Source organism: Protomyctophum parallelum, assembly GCF_964188405.1.
Source record: "Protomyctophum parallelum genome assembly, chromosome: 12".
Taxonomy (NCBI): domain Eukaryota; kingdom Metazoa; phylum Chordata; class Actinopteri; order Myctophiformes; family Myctophidae; genus Protomyctophum; species Protomyctophum parallelum.
In genome coordinates this window covers 6,171,033-6,189,819 of record NC_139712.1, presented here as the reverse complement: position 1 = coordinate 6,189,819, position 18,787 = coordinate 6,171,033, and positions in this window count along the sequence as shown.

The following is an 18,787-nucleotide window of genomic DNA, read 5'->3' as shown; positions in this document are numbered from 1 at the left end:
CACACACTCCACTCTCACTGCCTGCCTCACAGATATTAAAACATGGATGCAAAAGAACTTTCTCAAACTAAATTGCAATAAATCGGAAATCATCATTATCGGTCCCAACTCCCTCACTACTTCCACCCAAGGTTTTTCACTGAACATTGATGGATCCACTGTTACACCTTCCACCCGCATCCGCAACCTTGGCATAATTTTCGACCCCACCCTTTCATTCCTCCCCCATGTTAACCAAGTCAACAAAACCGCCTTCTTTCACCTCAAGAACATTGCCCGTCTCCGACCCTCTCTGTCATTTTCCGCAGCCGAAACACTCATCCACGCCTTCATCTCATCCCGCCTTGACTATTGCAACAGTATCCTCTACGGCACCACCTCCAAAGTCCTCAATAAACTGCAATATGTCCAGAATTCAGCTGCCCGCCTGCTCACCAGTACCCGTTCCAGAGACCATATTACACCTGTCCTCCGTGACCTTCACTGGCTACCGGTTAAACAAAGAATCCACTTCAAAACACTCCTGACCACCTACAAAGCACTAAATAACCTGGCTCCCCCATACCTCTGTGACCTCCTCAAACGCCATGCCCCCTCTCGCTCCCTCAGATCTGGTGATGCAAACCTCCTCGACGTCCCCAAAACCAAACGCCGTACGTGTGGGGATAGAGCTTTTGCCTTTGCTGCCCCAACCCTGTGGAATGCCCTCCCTAAGGCACTCAGAGATGCCCCTACCCTTCAAACCTTCAAATCCACCCTCAAAACCCACCTCTTCAAAATTGCCTTCCGTAGCTAACCCTTTTCACTGTCTTTTAATGTTCTTTAGCTTTTAGTGTTATTTTTCCTTTTTCTATTAAAGTTGTTTTTATTTGTTGTTACCTCTGTAAAGCCCCCCCCCCCATGTAAAGCGTCTTTGGGTACTCAGAAAAGCGCTATATAAGTTTGAGATATTATTATTATGTACCTGTCTAAATACTTCCTTAATGTAAACGAAGTCCACACCCACAACACCAGAGGGAGTGCAACAAACCATGTACAACCCAGATTCGGCACAAACAAGGGACTAAATTATTTTCGCTCCTATGCCACCAAAATGTGGAACGCCCTACCAACAGTCATTAAGACATGTGAATCCCTTGACTCCTTCAAAACCGCTCTCAAAGGGCACCTACGGATGGCTGCAATTCGAAACTGGCCTCTGTAAAATCTGAATCCCCCCACCCCACCCCCTCATTTCCCCTCACTGTATAATGTATATTTTCCCTTTTTTGCTTCCTATTTGATGAATTCCTGTTCTGTTCTTTAGCTACATAGAAATGTCTATTTGTATGTCTCTAAATGTTTGTATGTCTCTAAATGTTTTGATGAATTGAACAATGTGGACCCTGTTGTAAACAAGTGTAATGCTTAACACTAGGAAGTCTGAGCAGCCGTTCTGACCGAATTTGAAATTTCAACGTTTATTTTCTTAGCCCATGGAGTCCAGAGAAAGTTCCCCTTGCATGACTTTGTCTAAATATTCGGTTGAAATCATCTCTGTTTTTTTTTCCATTTGAAACATTTTGTAAATATGATTTTAGGCATATATCTCTTACTCAGTCTGACTATAATCGGCCCAATCGACCGCCGTCACCCTTTCTCCCCCTCTCGTCTTTTGTTTGCGCTGCTTGATAATGGTGTTAATGGTGATTCCCCGACATTTCCTTTTCACTTGATATCGTTTCGTAGAGAGCGCCTACACAACCGATTTATATACCAAATGAAAGCCCCAATTCCATAGTTTACATGGTATTTTGATTTTTTTTAAATGAGCAAAAAATGAGCGAGTTAGGGTGGTTATGGTGGTAGGGGTGGAGAAAAAAAAAGAACACACAAACGGACAGCTGGAGAAGACATTGTTGTTGTTGCTGCATTCCATGTCCAACGAATTAAATCATATACGTTTGGCTGGTTAATTAACTTGGAATTTGTTTATTATTTTGATAAGATAATAGGAATATGAATACAATGATTATTATCATTGTTATTATTATTATTATTATTATTATTGAATGCTCGGTTAGACTCGACCCGACATTTACTTTCCATGAAGCGAGAACGCTTGCCGATGCGCGATACAAAATAAAAAGTGTTTGAATAATTCCAACCAGATAGACCTCCCGAACCGCTAAATGTTTTGTCAGTCAAAAGAACAGTTCTTTCTGCAAGCGACGTGGAACTTATGTAGGCATGCTGCTGTGGATTCATTTGTTCTGGCATATAGGCTCAATATCGCCAGCTCTTTGTCAGTCAAAAGAGTTCAGCCTGTCCGTCCTTCTTTATCTGTAAACTTTTTTTGCAGGCTTTCTATTTAGTGTCTATTTAGTGTGCAAGGCTTACATCCGGTAAGCCACTGTATGCGCTGACTTCCATACACAACACATACACGAACCGTATCCTCTCCTCACCGGATGTTGAATTCACAGTGCTAACGGCCGTATTATGAACGATGTTTTTTTATTCATTAAACTGATATAACAACATAACGTGGCTAATAATTGTTTATTTGGAATATACTTTGGCTGGTAATTTAGGTAAATATAACGCGACTCACTTGTATAAGTAATTTACCGCGGACAGGCCGCATTTAATGCAATACATTGGCTTTAGTAATGTTGTTAGCTTATAATATTAGCAACTGTAAGCTAACGGCTGGAGGACTACGGACAATCCGGTCAATAACATCATTACACTTAAACATTAATACAATTATGTCATGTTTACATGCCTAGTCAAGCAGTCTGTACATCGCGTGGGGTGACATATATTAATTACATCGATAACACACAAGAAAAGACAAGTGATCTTGCTCTTTTGGAAGGAAAAATAACAACAAAAGGCAGCAACGTGACACTCTTCCATGGCTATGTTGCAATATAGTACGGGCAACGGCAAAATATATATTTTTCACATGTATTATTAGTTTTATACATTTTAGGAGTGAAAACATGTGTTAAGAAACATATTATGATTTGATTCGTTGGAAATGGGATGCAGGCTTGAACAATGTCTTCTCCAGCTGGAGAGGGACGTGTGGGGGAGAGAGTGGCCAATCAAATCGCACCAAAAACACGGTCCCCTTGACCGTTCAGCCGACTGAGTAGTAGTGATTTTTTTTCAGACTTCGTAGTGTTAATTGGGTCGTCCACTCACAGTTAACAGTCTTTGTATTGAGTTTGTGCTTAAAATGTACTGTAAATTCTACAAACTGTTAATAAATATTTCAATCAATCAATCAAATGCAGTGCTGCTATAGACAGGCAGTGAACCTGTGAACAGGGCACTGCACAAGGCTGAATTTGAGGCCATGTTAGCGGGGTTACAGAGAGCTGCATCCCAGCTCTCTGCCGGGGCATGGAACTCGTCACGCGAAATTGGGATTATGCAACAGTTTACCCTAAAACTTACACGTCAACTCAATGTCATTGTAACGAAGATTTTCCAGCGAAAATATTTTTTTTTGGTTGACACTTTCAACAATTATGAAGCAAAGTCTGACACCAAAACCACTAGCATGAGTTGATGGCCACCAGGAATGCTAACTCGCAGAGCCCAGAGGCGCTCTGCCCTTAGCCCAGATAAAAGATCAATTTCATTGGTCAAATTGTGCGATCCCGATCTGACGTCATAATCCAAGATGCTAATTTTAATAGCCTTATTACCTCCCGAGGGCCGTGTCACCCCCCCTTTAAAAGGAATGGCTTTAGGGTGAATCACAGACAGACATCAGAAGTTATTTCTAGCCAGGGAACTAAACTTAGTGTTTAGTTATCGAAATGGGGACGATTTCATACCTTAGCAATTATGCCAAATATATATGTGTGTGTGTGTGTGTGTGTGTGTGTGTGTGTGTGTGTGTGTGTGTGTGTGTGTGTGTGTGTGTGTGTGTGTGTGTGTCTGTCTGTGGGAGGCACATAAGCTGTGCTTGAATGGCCCTTTAGTCTTGTTAGAATAATACTAATAAAAACATCATTGTGTTTTACCTGAGAGAGTATTGCACCACATCTTCCTACTAGTAATGTTAAAGTTGACTCACCAGTCTCCTCTTCCTCTTTAATCTGTGGAGGTTGTGGTTCCTCCTGGACCAGACTGGATCTCCTCTCCTGATGTTCCTCTTTAATCTGTGGAGGGTGTGGTTCCTCCTGGACCAGACTGGATCTCGTCTCCTGATGTTGTGGAGGTTGTGGTTCCTCCTGGACCAGACTGGATCTCCTCTCCTCATATTCAGATGAAACCTCTTTACACACAGACAGGAGGAGGGGAGAGAAGGTAGCATCAGCAGAGCAACTCTAAGATGACATTTATTATCCTATTTGTTTTGTCAGGATAACCCTCGTTTCAAAAAATAAGTGTCTCGATTCACTTCACAACGCTTCGCAGAGCAAGGCGTTGTGAGTGTAAAATCTGCCCCAAAATAGATTGTTGGTTTTGTAGTAGGCCTACACTCACGTCGCCACGGCATTTATAAAGTGATCGCAAGCAGCTGATCCTTCCTTAGTTGCCTTGCTGTCATATCCACGCACACATGCACGCACGCATGCACGCACGCACCTCAAGGCTACATGACACATCGCCATGAATGGAATACATTTGTAGTCTAGGCCTATATTAATTTTACCCATTTGTGCGCAGTGCACGGCGAAGGCGATCAGTGAGACTGCGCACTGCTGTGATAAGTGTTGTGGGTGAGTGATGCCTGCATGAGAGATAGGCTACTACAATGTCGTCAAGGCAGTCATAATCAACGTTCATGGAGTGATTTGATCATTGATGAACGAATCATAAACATATGGATGAAGGCTTGCATGTGTGCTGGGATGTGCTGGCGACGCACGCCGCGGTCCCGACATCCTGACTCCCGCTTTTATCTGAACTGTCAAAGCACTTATATAAATGGTGAATGATTAAGCCCTTTACACCTATAGCCTACAATTGCAAATAGGCAAGCTGTATGCTTGTCATTGTCACTTGGAAATAAAGGCGTGCAGTCCATTTATGCCTAAATATTTGTTTTATAATATCAGTGATTATATAGGCTTCTGATGTCACACTCATGCGCTCCCAAATCATCTCACCAGTGCGCTCGCATAACAAGGCCAGTAAAGCACTGTTTGATTAAGCACAAACTAATACATTGTAAACATGTTATATTGTTTTCAATAGACCGTGCGGTAAGCCCCGCCCGCTCGCTCAGCTGCCCTCGATACCGTTGTTAAGCAGGACAAACATCAGAAAACCTCCATTGAGGACCGTGTTATGTCGGCGTTTTTCCAAAGAGGAATAGAAGCATTCACATCAACAACATTCATACTATAATAACGCCATGGTGAAACGTTGCTGTTGGGCGTCCTGCAACAGTGCTTCATAGGCACCCAGAACGTTTGGGGCATTTTCTTTTTATTCCTTTCCCGTGGGTGCGCACAATGTTTACATTCTAGAGGAGGAAGCGGCGGTAGCGTCACTCGTTCACCCTCCCTGCTACTATCATACTAGTATTAACGTCAACTTTTACTAAACAATGGTTAAATCAATCGTCTAATAAACAACAAACAACTTACCTTGGAGCAAATGGTGTGCTTTGTAACTTTCTAGTTGCTTGTGTTGGACGGCAGCCACATAACTGTCTTCAACCACAGGCTCCAGTCACGTCCCCTCCCACTGCGGTTCAGAAAAAAAAGAACGCTGCTTACCCCCTTCTGCATCCAAAAAGTGAAGGTCCGCTAATGGTTTAAACTATTTTCTTTGCCGTTCCTAAATTCAAAATAGTTTAGACCAATAGCGGACCTTCACTTTTTGGATACAATGTGCAGAAAATGGTAAGCAGTGTTCTTTTTCTGAACCGCAGTGGGAGGGAACGTGACTGGAGGCTGGAGCCTGTGGCTGGCGTCCGACCAACACAAGCAACTGAGCGTGGAGATTAGAAAGTTACAAAGCACACCATTTGCTCCAAGGTAAGTTGTTAGTTGTTTATTAGACGATTGTTTAAACATTGTTTAGTAAAAGTTGACGTTAATAATATGATTTAGTAGCAGGGAGGGTGAAAGAGTGACCGCCGCGTCCTCCACTTCCAGAATGTAAACATTGACATGTGCATGTGCGCACCCACGGGAAAAGGAATACAAAGAAATGCCCCAAACGTTCTGGGTACTTATTAAGCACTGTTGCAGGACGCCCAACAGCAACGTTTCACCATGGCGTTATTATAGTACGAATGTTGTTGATGTGAATGCTTCTATTCCTCTTCGGAAAACGCCGACTTTACACGGTCCTCAATGGAGGTTCGCTGATGTCTGTCCTGCTTAACAACGGTATCGAGGGCAGCTGAGCGAGCGGGCGGGGCTTACCGCACGGTCTATTATTGATGTATCTGTCATTTTAGGCGCCAATGCCCGATATCGGACATTATTTGTAGCCAAAGTTTTTTTTTATCATCATTAATGTAACCTACACTTGTCTTTTAGAATGTAATACACCCTTATGAAACACGCTCTTCTACATCCTGACAGTTTTCTGAAAAAGCTATGTTTCTATGTCAGTCGTTCTTCGATTTGTCAAAAATAGCAGATCTACAAGCTCGCCACTCGTTGCGCTTGTAGATCTGCTATTTTTCAATAGCTAAAGCATAACATAATGCTAACACCAAAAGGGGTTCCCGCCCAAAATGGGTTAAGCACAAACTAATACATTGTAATCATGTTATATTGTTTTTAATTATTGCTTGTAAATTAATTGCTTGTAAAGTTGGAAATCTATCCATTTATTTATTTTTACATGCATATATATACAGTTTTATTTTAACATTTTAGGAGTGAATACATATGCTTAGATGCCTGTGACAGCATGTCAGCAGTTCAGACAATGCTGCTCCGCTTGTGTACGACAGAAAAACAGGTGAGGACAAAGCGTACGACAGCTCCCGACCCAACATGATTTTTGTCCTGGCACACGTTAAAGTTAAAGGTTTTGCGGAAATGGTAAATGCCTGAGAGAGTATTGCACCACATCTTCCTACGTAGTAATGTCAAAGTTGACTCACCAGTCTCCTCTTCCTGTTCATCTTTAATCTGTGGAGGGTGTGGTTCCTCCAGGACCAGACTGGAACTCCTCTCCTGATGTTCCTCTTTAATCTGTGGAGGGTGTGGTTCCTCCTGGACCAGACTGGATCTCCTCTCCTCATATTCAGATGAAACCTCTTTACACACAGACAGGAGGAGGGGAGAGAAGGTAGCATCAGCAGAGCAACTCAAAATGCTTTTGTCAACTCAAAGATTATTCTCCTATTTGTTTTGTCAGGATAACCATCATTTAAAAAAATGAGTGTCTCGAGTCTCTTCTCAACGCCTCGCAGAGCACGGTGTTGAGTAGAGCCCGACATCGGTCTCACCGATGTATCCGTCATTCTTGGCGCCGATGCCCGACATTATTTCACCGATGTGGCGGAAGTCTTTTTTTTATCATCATTAACCCATTCAGGCCTAAGGCCAATTCTAAAAACGCCTCTAAATCCTGACCTAAGGTTTCTGAAAAACTTCAAATATTGATATATTTTACATTTTTGAATACTGTACATACTGTACAGAACCCAAATATGGGTTCCCGGCCTGAGGGGGTAAGGTACAAATAGGGAACCCCGCCCAGAATGGGTTAATGTAATCTACCCTTCCCCACCCAACCACCCCTTTTCCCCCTCACTGTATATTTCCCTTTTTACTTCCTTCATGATGAATTCCTGTTCTGTTAAATAGAAGTGTACTGTATATTTATACGTCTGCAAATGTCTTGATGAATTGAACAAGGTGGACCCTGTTGTAAACAAATGTAATGCTTTTATTGGGTCGGCCACTCACAGTTAACAGTTTTTGTATTGAGTTTTGCTTGAAATGTACTGTAATTCTGTAAACAGAATACTTAAATAAAAAAAAATGTAATACGCCATTATGAAATGCTCTCTTTCAGTTTGATAATTATCAATTTCTTACAGCTGCAGAGAATGGATTTAAAAGGCACTGCACGCGCCGTGCCTGTGACTCTTCATAGCTAAACATGAATATGGGTTCAAACTTATTGTGCTATACTTATGTAGCGGCACAAGTAGAAACAACATCCTGTGTGCCTGTCTGTCTTTTGGGGGACCATGAGTTAACAAACTATATTTTTATCGTTGCTGAATGACCCTTATCTTGCTTGCCTCTTGAAGAGGGCGGTCGCATTTCTTTTTTCTCTCCCTCCCTGTCTGTACTCCCTGCTCAGAGTGTATTTTCTACACTGTCTCTTCGAAACCCCTGAAACTATCAAAACATGGAACTAATCATGGAATTAGTGTGCTGGTCTCTGTACGTGATGGACAAAATTTGTTTCTCATGTAAATTGGGTTCTTGAGAGCCCGCTCAATACCCTGATGGATCTTCCCCCGACTATCAGCGTAGAAGAGGCATTATTTGGATTTATGGTGACAAGATTTCTGCTGATTGGGCTGTGCATTGGTCTTGCGTACCGAAGAATTGGAAAAATGGCAACGCTGAACAGAGCCCCTATGCTGCCTGCCATGATAGACTCGTTGCCTTGGAGCAGAGATTGTTGGGCAGGGCACTTGGGGAGATGCACCAGAAGATGGACACGATCTTGGAACAGGCCAGCGCCCTGCAGATGCATCAGAAGATGGACACAATCTTGGAACAGGTCAGCGCCCTGAGAGCCATGACTGAACAGAGAGCCATAACGGACATAGAGGAGAAATAGCCATATTGCTATCCCTCGCTCTAAACATGAATCTGGATTCCCCCCCCCCCCAATTAACAATCTCCACAAGAAGAGACAGCGTAAGAAAAAGATCCTCAACCCCCCCCCCCCCCCCCCCCACCTCAACCCCCACCCTCCCTGACACCTGTTGTGTCTTCGTCTGGGCCGTGTTCATCTCCACTGAACCCGCCATGATAACGCAGGACAATGAGCAACGTGACATGACCTTCGGGAGATATGCCAGGAACACACTTACACAAACACATGGGAAATTAACTTTCCACCGAACTGTTCTCATGGACACACATGTCTTTACACACAGCCGCCTTCTTCTTGAATCTTGAATCTTGAATCTTGAATCTTGTTAGAATAATACTAATAAAATATGAATTTGTTTTACCTGAGAGAGTATTGCACCACATCTTCCTACGTAGTAATGTCAAAGTTGACTTAGCCTGGAACTCACCTATTAGTCCAGTCATTATAGGCCAGAATTAGGCTAAACCTAGGACAAATTGCAACAATAGCAAACTCAACTGATTTTGTATCCTCAATATGTCTTTAGTGAGAGAAAAAAAGTCCCAAGGAATCCCATCATGGGAAATGTGTTTTTTTTTCTCAATGTTTTGTTACCCCTATGACACCTACTTGATTGCTGGCAGGATCACTGACGACACTGTCTTTCAGAGATTGTGACGCGTTCACATTTTGAGGTAGCTCAAAAGTAAAGATACCATTTGATTCTAGACAACCTCGGGTTTCCAATGAGACCAACCATGTCATATTACCTCATTGGAAAGGGGGCTACATACCTAATTATTCAAAGTTAAGACGTTTTTTTGGGGAGGGAAATATGGCCATCACCATTTTTCAAATGGTCCCTTGGCCTTCTACCTCAATATATGTTAATGGAAATGGGTTACATGGGTACCTACAAGCCTCCCCTATACAGCCATACCAAATTTATGTTAAGCCCATGTAGTTTTGTGCAAGAATCATGTAGTGTTTTGCATGCTGTACAAATATGTAATTTCCGCCTATTATAAAAACTGTGTATTTGCCCATTTCTGCACACTGGGAGTTCTTAAACAGGAATGTCATTGCATAAATTGGTATTTCTTGACAACAAGATCAAGATGGCTGACATGTAAACCATCCCAACAGCTTTGAAATATTTATCCATTTCCTCTAAAGTCAGAGACCCTTGCAGGTAAAAAAATATATATACACCAAGTAACATATAATGAGCATTATAGATGCATTATAGAACATTTCAAAGCATTGTTTAATATAGGATTTAGTCAGTTAGCTATTAACTATGCTAGCTAACATTACTGTGATAGTTATTGCAATGTACAGAATAGCTTAAATAATGTTGATGACTGTGTATACTGAACTGTGTCAGCATCACTCTTGACTCTTGACTCTCTTGACTTGTAGTAAATGTTACATTAACCACTTAAACCCTATATGGGTAACCGGACTCAGGGCTGAATGCTAGTGTTGTTTCTGTTTTCTGTAATTGTGGGGAAAGCTTCCACTGACAATAGCTGATCGACAAGCTCACAATGCATTGTCGCATTGTGCTTGATGGTCTGCTATTGTCAGTGGAAGCTTTCACAATATAAATTAATATCAATCAATTTATTAAACAAATCAATCATGCTAGTAGCCTAATACAATTGTTAAATGTTGCTTTATTGTAACGTTAAAGTTTATTGTTGTTTTTAAATTGTCATTACATTGGTAATTGGCTATTAAATAGCTAGCTTAAAACCTAGATTGAACCCCAGAGCCCCCGCCCGCGGGGGCACACCAGCTGTGTAGCCTATTAACAAGACTAAATCATTCTATGAGTATTATGCTAAATATTTATTTTTCATTCACACAGAGCACATGAAACAAAAATTCAAGTGCACTTTTCTAGATTTCTGGACCCTCATCTCTCCCACTTCCATAATCTACTCATCCAGAACAGGCTCAGTTCCTAACATGGATGTGTGAAGTTCAAGTAAGTGCTCAGCTGATGTTAATGTCAACAACTACATGAAAGATATGTTTATGTTTGTAGCTCTGACCTAATATTGACATTAAAGTTAACAGGTATTACAAACATTGTTAATTTTGTACATTTATTTTATCCATTTCAGGAAATGGAGGCAAATGAACAATGTTTAATTTGTAGGCAAGGTGTTGGTGGAACAGGGTCATTAGTATCAACACTCGGAGAGAAGGGATGTGTGTCTATAAACGAGGCCAGTGTAACGAGGGGAGACAGCATAACCTCAGTACCTGGTGATAAAGTTCACAAAGAATGTCGCCGTACACCAGACGACCAGAGATAACTACATATACCAGCCCAAAAGACATAGAACCAAGTACAGGCAGAGAGAGACGTACACAAAGCTCAAGTACAGGGAGGTTCTCATACAAAACAGATGGCCTGTGATGAGGATGAAGATTAGATTGTGTAGTGTTGTATTGTGTAAGTGATTTAATTATTTTACCAGTCTAGCCATTTTTGTACTTTACCTTATTTTTTTCTCTGTCCTTACTAACCGTCTCCTGTTCATCCCTCAGCCTTATCTCCTGCCCTGCCAAGACACCAGAGCCCCCATCTCCATGGACCTATCCCCACGGACATAAACCCTTGAGCCCCATATTCGTGGACTGAGCTCCACAGAGCCTATCTACTAATATTACAAGAAGAAAAAAATGTCTTTATCAAATGTTTTGATTAGTTCTGGCGTGTATGCTAATTGGTGCATATCAAATAAGATAATGTGTGATTTGCATGAGTAAACAGAATAATTCAATGAAGTTGTGATTTACTTTTTTTCTTGTCTTTGTGTATGTAATCAGCTTGTGAGTTTTTATAGTGATATCTAAAAGTAAAATTTTGAACCCCATTCACCACTATGTTATAACAGGCATATAACAGTGTGTGTACGGGTGTGCGTGTGTGTGCGTCGATTTAACAAAAGGTGCAGACGATCAGAAATCAGCAGAGAGTGATCAACGTTTGCGGTACTCTATGCCGAATTGAAGTGGACTCTGCCCCAGACGTTTTTTTTCTCCATGGAAATAAAAACGTCTGGGTTTCCGAGGCTAAAGTTGACTCACCAGTCTCCTCTTCCTGTTCCTCTTTAATCTGTGGAGGCTGTGGTTCCTCCTGGACCAGACTGGATCTCCTCTCCTGATGTTGTGGAGGTTGTGGTTCCTCCTGGACCAGACTGGATCTCCTCTCCCGGTACTCAGTTGAAACCTCTTTACACACAGACAGGAGGAGGAGAGAGAAGGTAGCATCAGCAGAGCAACTCAAATTGCTTTTGTCAACTGAAAGATGACATTTATTTTCCTATTCGTTTTGTCAGGATAACCATCGTTTAAAAAATGTCTCAAGTCTCTTCACAACGCCTCGCAGAGCAAGGTGTTGTGAGTAGAGCCCGACATCGGTCTCACTGATGGTACTCACCGTGAGTTAGCTGGTGTGTATTTTTATTTTAGCACAACTAATCTCAGATTTGGGCAGTAAGTCTTAGAGCCTAGAGCCATTTGCTGTCATCTCCACTTCCTGCTTTTTCAAATGAATGTGATTTATTTTCCAAACCACTTGAAAAGTACTTCCAGTCCTACCTTGGTATGTGCCAAATTCAATTCAATATCAGTCCAAAAGGGGTTAGCATTGCTGCATCCTGCGTTGTGTAATAAAAGGCATTTTTATACGAGCAGTTTTTTTGTGGCACTGGGTGTGTTCGATATAGGCACGCTGACCGCAATGCCAATACAGACAAATAGGCGAGTGCGCTCTCGGTGTGCAACTGTGAATTTCCCAAACGAACCCCGTTTGAGAAAAGTAGTCGGGGTGCTCGGATACAAATGCTTTTTATTAAACAACGCAGGATGCAGCAATGCTAATCGCTGTCCCAGCAAATACCCATGGCACATGTGGTGAGGACTTTATATTTGAAATCTGAATGTTTATGTACACGTTTTCCATGTAAATGTAGCGATTGTGTAAAACTGGCTTCAGTTTTGACATGACAAGTGTTGGAGCCAGTTTTGTTTTATTTATTTGTTCACCTCTTTCACTTTCGTTTTCATTTTCATATACCGGTATATCAAATATTGTTTTGGAAAAGATAACGTTATAATTTAGATTAATAGAAGCCCCCACCTCTAATTAGAAACTTAAGTAGGCCTACGTCATGTCAATTTAGTGAGCACCTTTCACTTCCTTTATAATGTATCCCCTTCAAAGTAAAACCTCCTCTGCAGTGATTCTGGAACAGTGAATTGTAACTTGTATTTTATTTTTGAAAGGCTCAGTGGGGGAGGATGTGGGGTAGCCTGTTTAAGGTCTCTTGACATGCCTTTTGAGAACAATGGAAAATGTTTGGTGAAGCTGGGAATGCATACAGTTTTTTACCTTATTTCATACCTTACTAGCATACTAATTTATTTCATATTTATTTTGTTGAGATGATCTGTATTGTATGTATATATTTATGCAATGCTTTTATACTGAAGGACTATACCGGATGTACCGGATATGCCAATCAACTCACGAGTATATAATGACTAATAAAAACACTCGTATTATCATGGTTACGAGCTGAAGGTATTGCTGCCTCCTGAGTACTTATTTACGTTCCTCCATTATGAGTGTTTAGCCCGACTAGCTCCAGGCATCTACCTTACTGCTGCAATGGCAGCTCTGCCAACAGGTTATGGGCCCAGCAGGACGAGACATGGTGATAGCCGGTGGAGTCGGATTTGTTTTAATGGAGATGAACGGAACTTTGAATTATGGTTGGTAAAATTCCTCGGGCACTTAAGGCAAAACGGGCTTAAGCATACTATACTGAACGAGCCTGATATCGACAACGAAGACGTGCTCGATGGGGACGAAGCAGCCGCGAGAGACACTGCAGCCGAAGCAAGAGCCGCTGAGGACGCCGAGAAAAATGAGGAAGCATATGCCGAACTAATGCAAGTTCTAGATGATACATGTTTGTCATTGATTATACGTGATGCAGCAGATGATGGGAGGAAGGCGTTGCAGATTCTGAAAGATCACTATGCCGGTAGGGGAAAACCAAGAGTGATTAGTTTGTACACAGAGCTGACGTCGCTCCAGAAGGCTGCTAACGAAACGATCACAGACTATATTATTCGAGCCGAAATAGCTATTACGGCACTGAGAAATGCGGAAGAGATTTTGAGTGACGGCTTACTGACAGCTATGATTCTGAAAGGGCTACCGGAATCATATAAGCCATTTTCCATCCACATTACACAAAGTGACGACAACATCACCTTTGCCGACTTTAAAGCCAAACTGAGGAGATACGAGATCACTGAAAGGTTTAATAGCAATCCCGGGGATGACAGCGTGATGAGAATAAGAGGCAAGGACAAAGACGTAAGACCGACCTGTTACAACTGCGGCCAGAGGGGGCATAAATCTTTCGAGTGTGAAGATGCTGCCGGTCAGCGAGAACAGAGACAGTGGTGCAGTCTTTGCAAAAGTCCCACGCACAACGATACCACCTTGTAACATCTGTGCCCAGAGTCACATTGTTTATATGCATTTTTCGTTTGCTATATGCACTATTTTCATGTATGTTATTATTTTCCACCTATCTGCCACACTATGCGTTTTTCTAGTTATCTGCTGGACTATGCCATTAGAAACCAGCTAGATACATGTGTTGCTATGGTAACAGAGCAGGCAGTGATTGTGAAGCCCCGCCCACAGCTCACCTGGCTGATGAGGGGCAATCACATTGTTTGGGCCACCTGGAGAGATTGACTCTGTCAGTCCAGAGTGGAGGTGAACAGAGAGACAGACAGGCTACTGGAGAGGCAAGAGGAATATTTCCCAAGATCTTGCCTTATTTCCTTTCTGGAGTACTTTCCTGAATAGTGGATTATACCATTGGATTACCGACCTTCTTTCCATTTTGGATTATTTCTCTGGATATTGGACCAGACTTTGCGAAGGAGTTTAAGGGTGGCCAGAGGAGACTGGCTACACTCGGCGCATACTGGAGACTGGTTTCCATTTGGTTTATTTTGAGACATTTAAGTTAGTTTTGGACAGTGCCAGGACACTTGAGATTTACACCCATTCTTTTTGAGGCAGTTTTATTTTGTTTTGATTTCATTAAGTGAATGTTTTGCTATTGAAAACTTTATTTAGTTTTGATTTAATAAATTACAGTTAAACTTATTTACTGATTTCTTTAGTGATTTTTATTCTGAACTGACCCACCACCTCCCTCATTTTTGCTATAATTGATTTATTTAATTGTTATTATTGTAATCGTTATAGAATGGAGCCTGAACAGGGACGGTCAGTTCAATAGAATACCAATAATATAATCACTTTTCAGTAATTTAAGCAAACATGTCTGATGATGAGAACAGAGCAGGTGAGGAGCCACCAAACCTGTCTCACTACCCTGGGTCAGGAAATGTAGATCAGACTCCAGATTACAGTGCAGCCTCGTTTAGGACTAGGAGAGATGCATTGTCAGAGTCCCTCAAATCACTCTATGGCGAGGATGATACAGATCCCGAGGGCAGTGAACAGGGCGTAGAGGAGCCTCCTCCACCCAACCCAGTCCAAGAACCTGCAGATGGGGCTAGTGGAGTGACTAACACTGACTTACAGGCAGAGCCACCTTCATCACAAGACAGGGTGGGAGCATTAATAACTCAACTGTATAGTCATTATGGTGACATGGACACTAGAGTCACTGCTGTTGAGCGGAGCCTTAACCTCACCAAAGCCCTCGTCGAAGGTGAATTCAGCCAAAGGTTAGTGGCAGTGGAGGCATTGCTGCAGCAACAGGGCACAGATATTGGGGCTCTGTATTCAGATGCAAAGAAAGGAGAGCAAGGAGTTAATCACCGCATTGACAAGGAGTGCGCAGCTCTTAAAGATCTAGTCTCAACCTCCATTGAGAATCTTGACTCTGAAATGGTGAACTGCTTGAAGCGGAGAGATGCTCGGTGGAATGACATGATGAATTCTCGTCTGCCAGTTAGCACCTCTACCCCCATGCCGGTGGGTCATGCATCTGCCAAGTCTCACTCAAAGCAGAGTTCACCCATTCCTTTTGGGGCAAAGACAATGCCAGACGACAGCCATAGGAGTGTCATTCACCCTGCCTATCACTTGAAACCTCCAGTCAAGGTGGAGTTTCCTTGTTTTGGCGACAGGGGAAGTGACTTGGATCCAATCTCCTATCTGGAGAAGTGTGAAGAGTTCTTGGCTGTGCGCCCCCTACCTGATCTTGAGATCCTTGCAGCACTTAATTCAGTCTTGAGCGGAACGGCCAAAGACTGGTGGAAGGCCGAACGAACCCGGGTGCAGACCTGGAATGAGTTTAAAGATGCTTTCTTGAGGTCCTTCCTGTCTGAGGACTATGAAGCGGAGGCCGAGATGCGGATCCGTGAGAAACGACAAGAACCACATGAGAGTATTAGAGACTTTGCTTTCCAGTTACGAGCTCTCTGTCTGAGATGGCAAGCCGATCTGTCTGAGAGAACCATACTCCAGCACATTCTTCGCAATTGCAACCCTAGGCTGGCAAGTCTAGTCAGGGGATCCGTGTGATCGGTTGATGAGTTGGTACGTGTCGGGACACTCATTGAGAAAGACCTGTTGGCCTCTAAGTCATACTGGGCACAAGCTAACAAAGCAGAGCAGCAGAAGAAGACGACTGGAACCTCAGCACCTCCCACGGGGGGAAAGAAAACCCCTGGGAACCTTTCTGTTGTGCAGTCGGCTGAGACGCAAGAAAAGCCTAGCGAGCCAATCACGCTGTCTATGCTCCTGAAGTCATACCACTGTTGGGGTCTTCTGGATACCGGCTGTACCTATACTCTGGTGCAGGAGTCTTTGTGGAGACGTTTAAAAGGTCCCAGTGAGGGACTGAAGACTTGCCACAATGGTGCTTTCATGTTGGCTGATGGCAAGATCAACAGTGCCATTGGTCATGCAATGATTGACTGTGTCTTTCATGGTCGACAGTACACAGTCGATGTCAAGATTATGAAAGACGAGCACCTGGCTTTTCCAGTAGTAACTGGTCTGGACTTCATGTTTCTTACGGGAATCATCCTTGACTTCAAGAACTCCCGCTACGCCATTTCCAGAGGAGACCAACTTGAGTACCATCCTTTCAACCACCAAAGCTCGACACTTGACCCTTTGCATGGTGCCCATCTGTACCTTGCTGTCCCAGTGCCTGCTGCTCCATGTATCCACACCAGTAGCCAACTGGAGGATGGAAGGGAGCAAGAAGGTGACCCCGGTCTGGTAGACCATTTGCAAAGACTGGTTCAAGCAGCTTCTGTCAGTGAACGGGTTCAGGGCCAGCTAGAACATCTTCTCAATGACTGGTCATCCGTCTGTACGGACGCACTTGGCCACACCTCAGTGGTTAACCACAGCATCCTAACTAACGATGAGGTTCCTATCCGTCGACGTGCATACAGGATGTCACTGGAGAAACAGGAGTATGTGGCAGGAGAGATTAAGGACATGTTGGACAAGCGAATCATCAGGCCATCTGCTTCACCATGGGCTGCACCTGTGGTGTTGGTGAAGAAGAAATGTGGAAAGCTTCGGTTCTGCGTGGACTACAGAGCTGTCAACGCTAAAACCCCTTTGGACGCCTACCCCATGCCTCATATTCATGAGATCTTAGAGTCCATGCATGCTGCCACAGTGTTCAGCACCCTTGACTTGAAGAGTGGATACTGGCAAGTGGGAATGGATCCGCGGAGCATCCACAAGACAGCCTTCGCCACTCCACAGGGTCTATATGAGTTCCTTGTTCTGCCTTTCGGGCTCAAGAACGCAGCGGCAACCTTCCAACGCCTCATGGAAACAGTCCTGAGAGAGCTGATAAGGAAGTTCTGCTTTGTGTACATCGACGATATTGTGATTTACTCACAAAACGATCAGCAGCACCTACAGCACCTGAGGGAGGTGTTTTCCAGGCTGCAGGGTGCCGGACTCACCCTGAACTTGGGTAAGTGTAACCTCTTCCAGCGATCACTGACCTTCCTGGGTCACGAGGTGTCTGGCAAAGTAATCCACACTGAGGCGAAGAAAAGTGATTCTGTCTTGTCTTTCCCGACACCGTCCTCAGTGAAGGACATTGAAAGATTCTTGGGAATTGCCGGCTGGTATCATCGGTTCATTCACCGATTTTCTGAACGGGCTGCACCCCTTAATGCGCTAAAAAAGAAGGGCACACCGTGGGTGTGGACCTCAGAGTGCCAAGCCGCTTTTGAAGATCTGAAGCAGGCTCTCACCACAGCTCCAGTGCTGATGGCTCCAAACTTCAGTTTACCTTTCAAGGTTCAGACAGACGCAAGTGGCATCGGTTTGGGGGCCGTGCTTACCCAAGAGGTGGAAGGCGTTGAGCGAGTCATTGCGTATGCATCGCGTGTCCTCAACCCTGCAGAGAGAAATTACTCTGTCTCAGAGAGAGAATGCCTTGCCGTTGTATGGGCGGTAGAGAAATGGAGAGCCTTTCTTGAAGGGCGGAAGTTCGAGGTGGTTACTGACCATTCTTCCTTGGCGTGGGTTTTCAACCACCCAAAACCAACTTCCAGACTGGCACGTTGGACAATTAGGCTACAGGAGTTCGACTTCACTGTCATTTACAGGAAGGGACGATTTAATGTTGTTCCAGATGCCCTGTCTAGAGCACCTGTCGGGGTGGAAGACGTAGCCATTCTGTGTGTCAGCCGTGCTGTTCACAGTCACCGATGCACCCTCCCTGTAGACTGGGCCGAAATTTCTGCGGCTCAGCAGTATGATCCTGAAGTACAAGAGTTGGAGAAAGAGGTGCAAGATGGAAGAGTCAAACACGGACGCATCCACTATGCCCTCGAAAATGGATTCCTGTACAGGATCGTACCCATCAAGCAGGAAGGACAGAAATGGCAGTTGTTCATCCCAAAAGGAATGAGGTCCCAATTC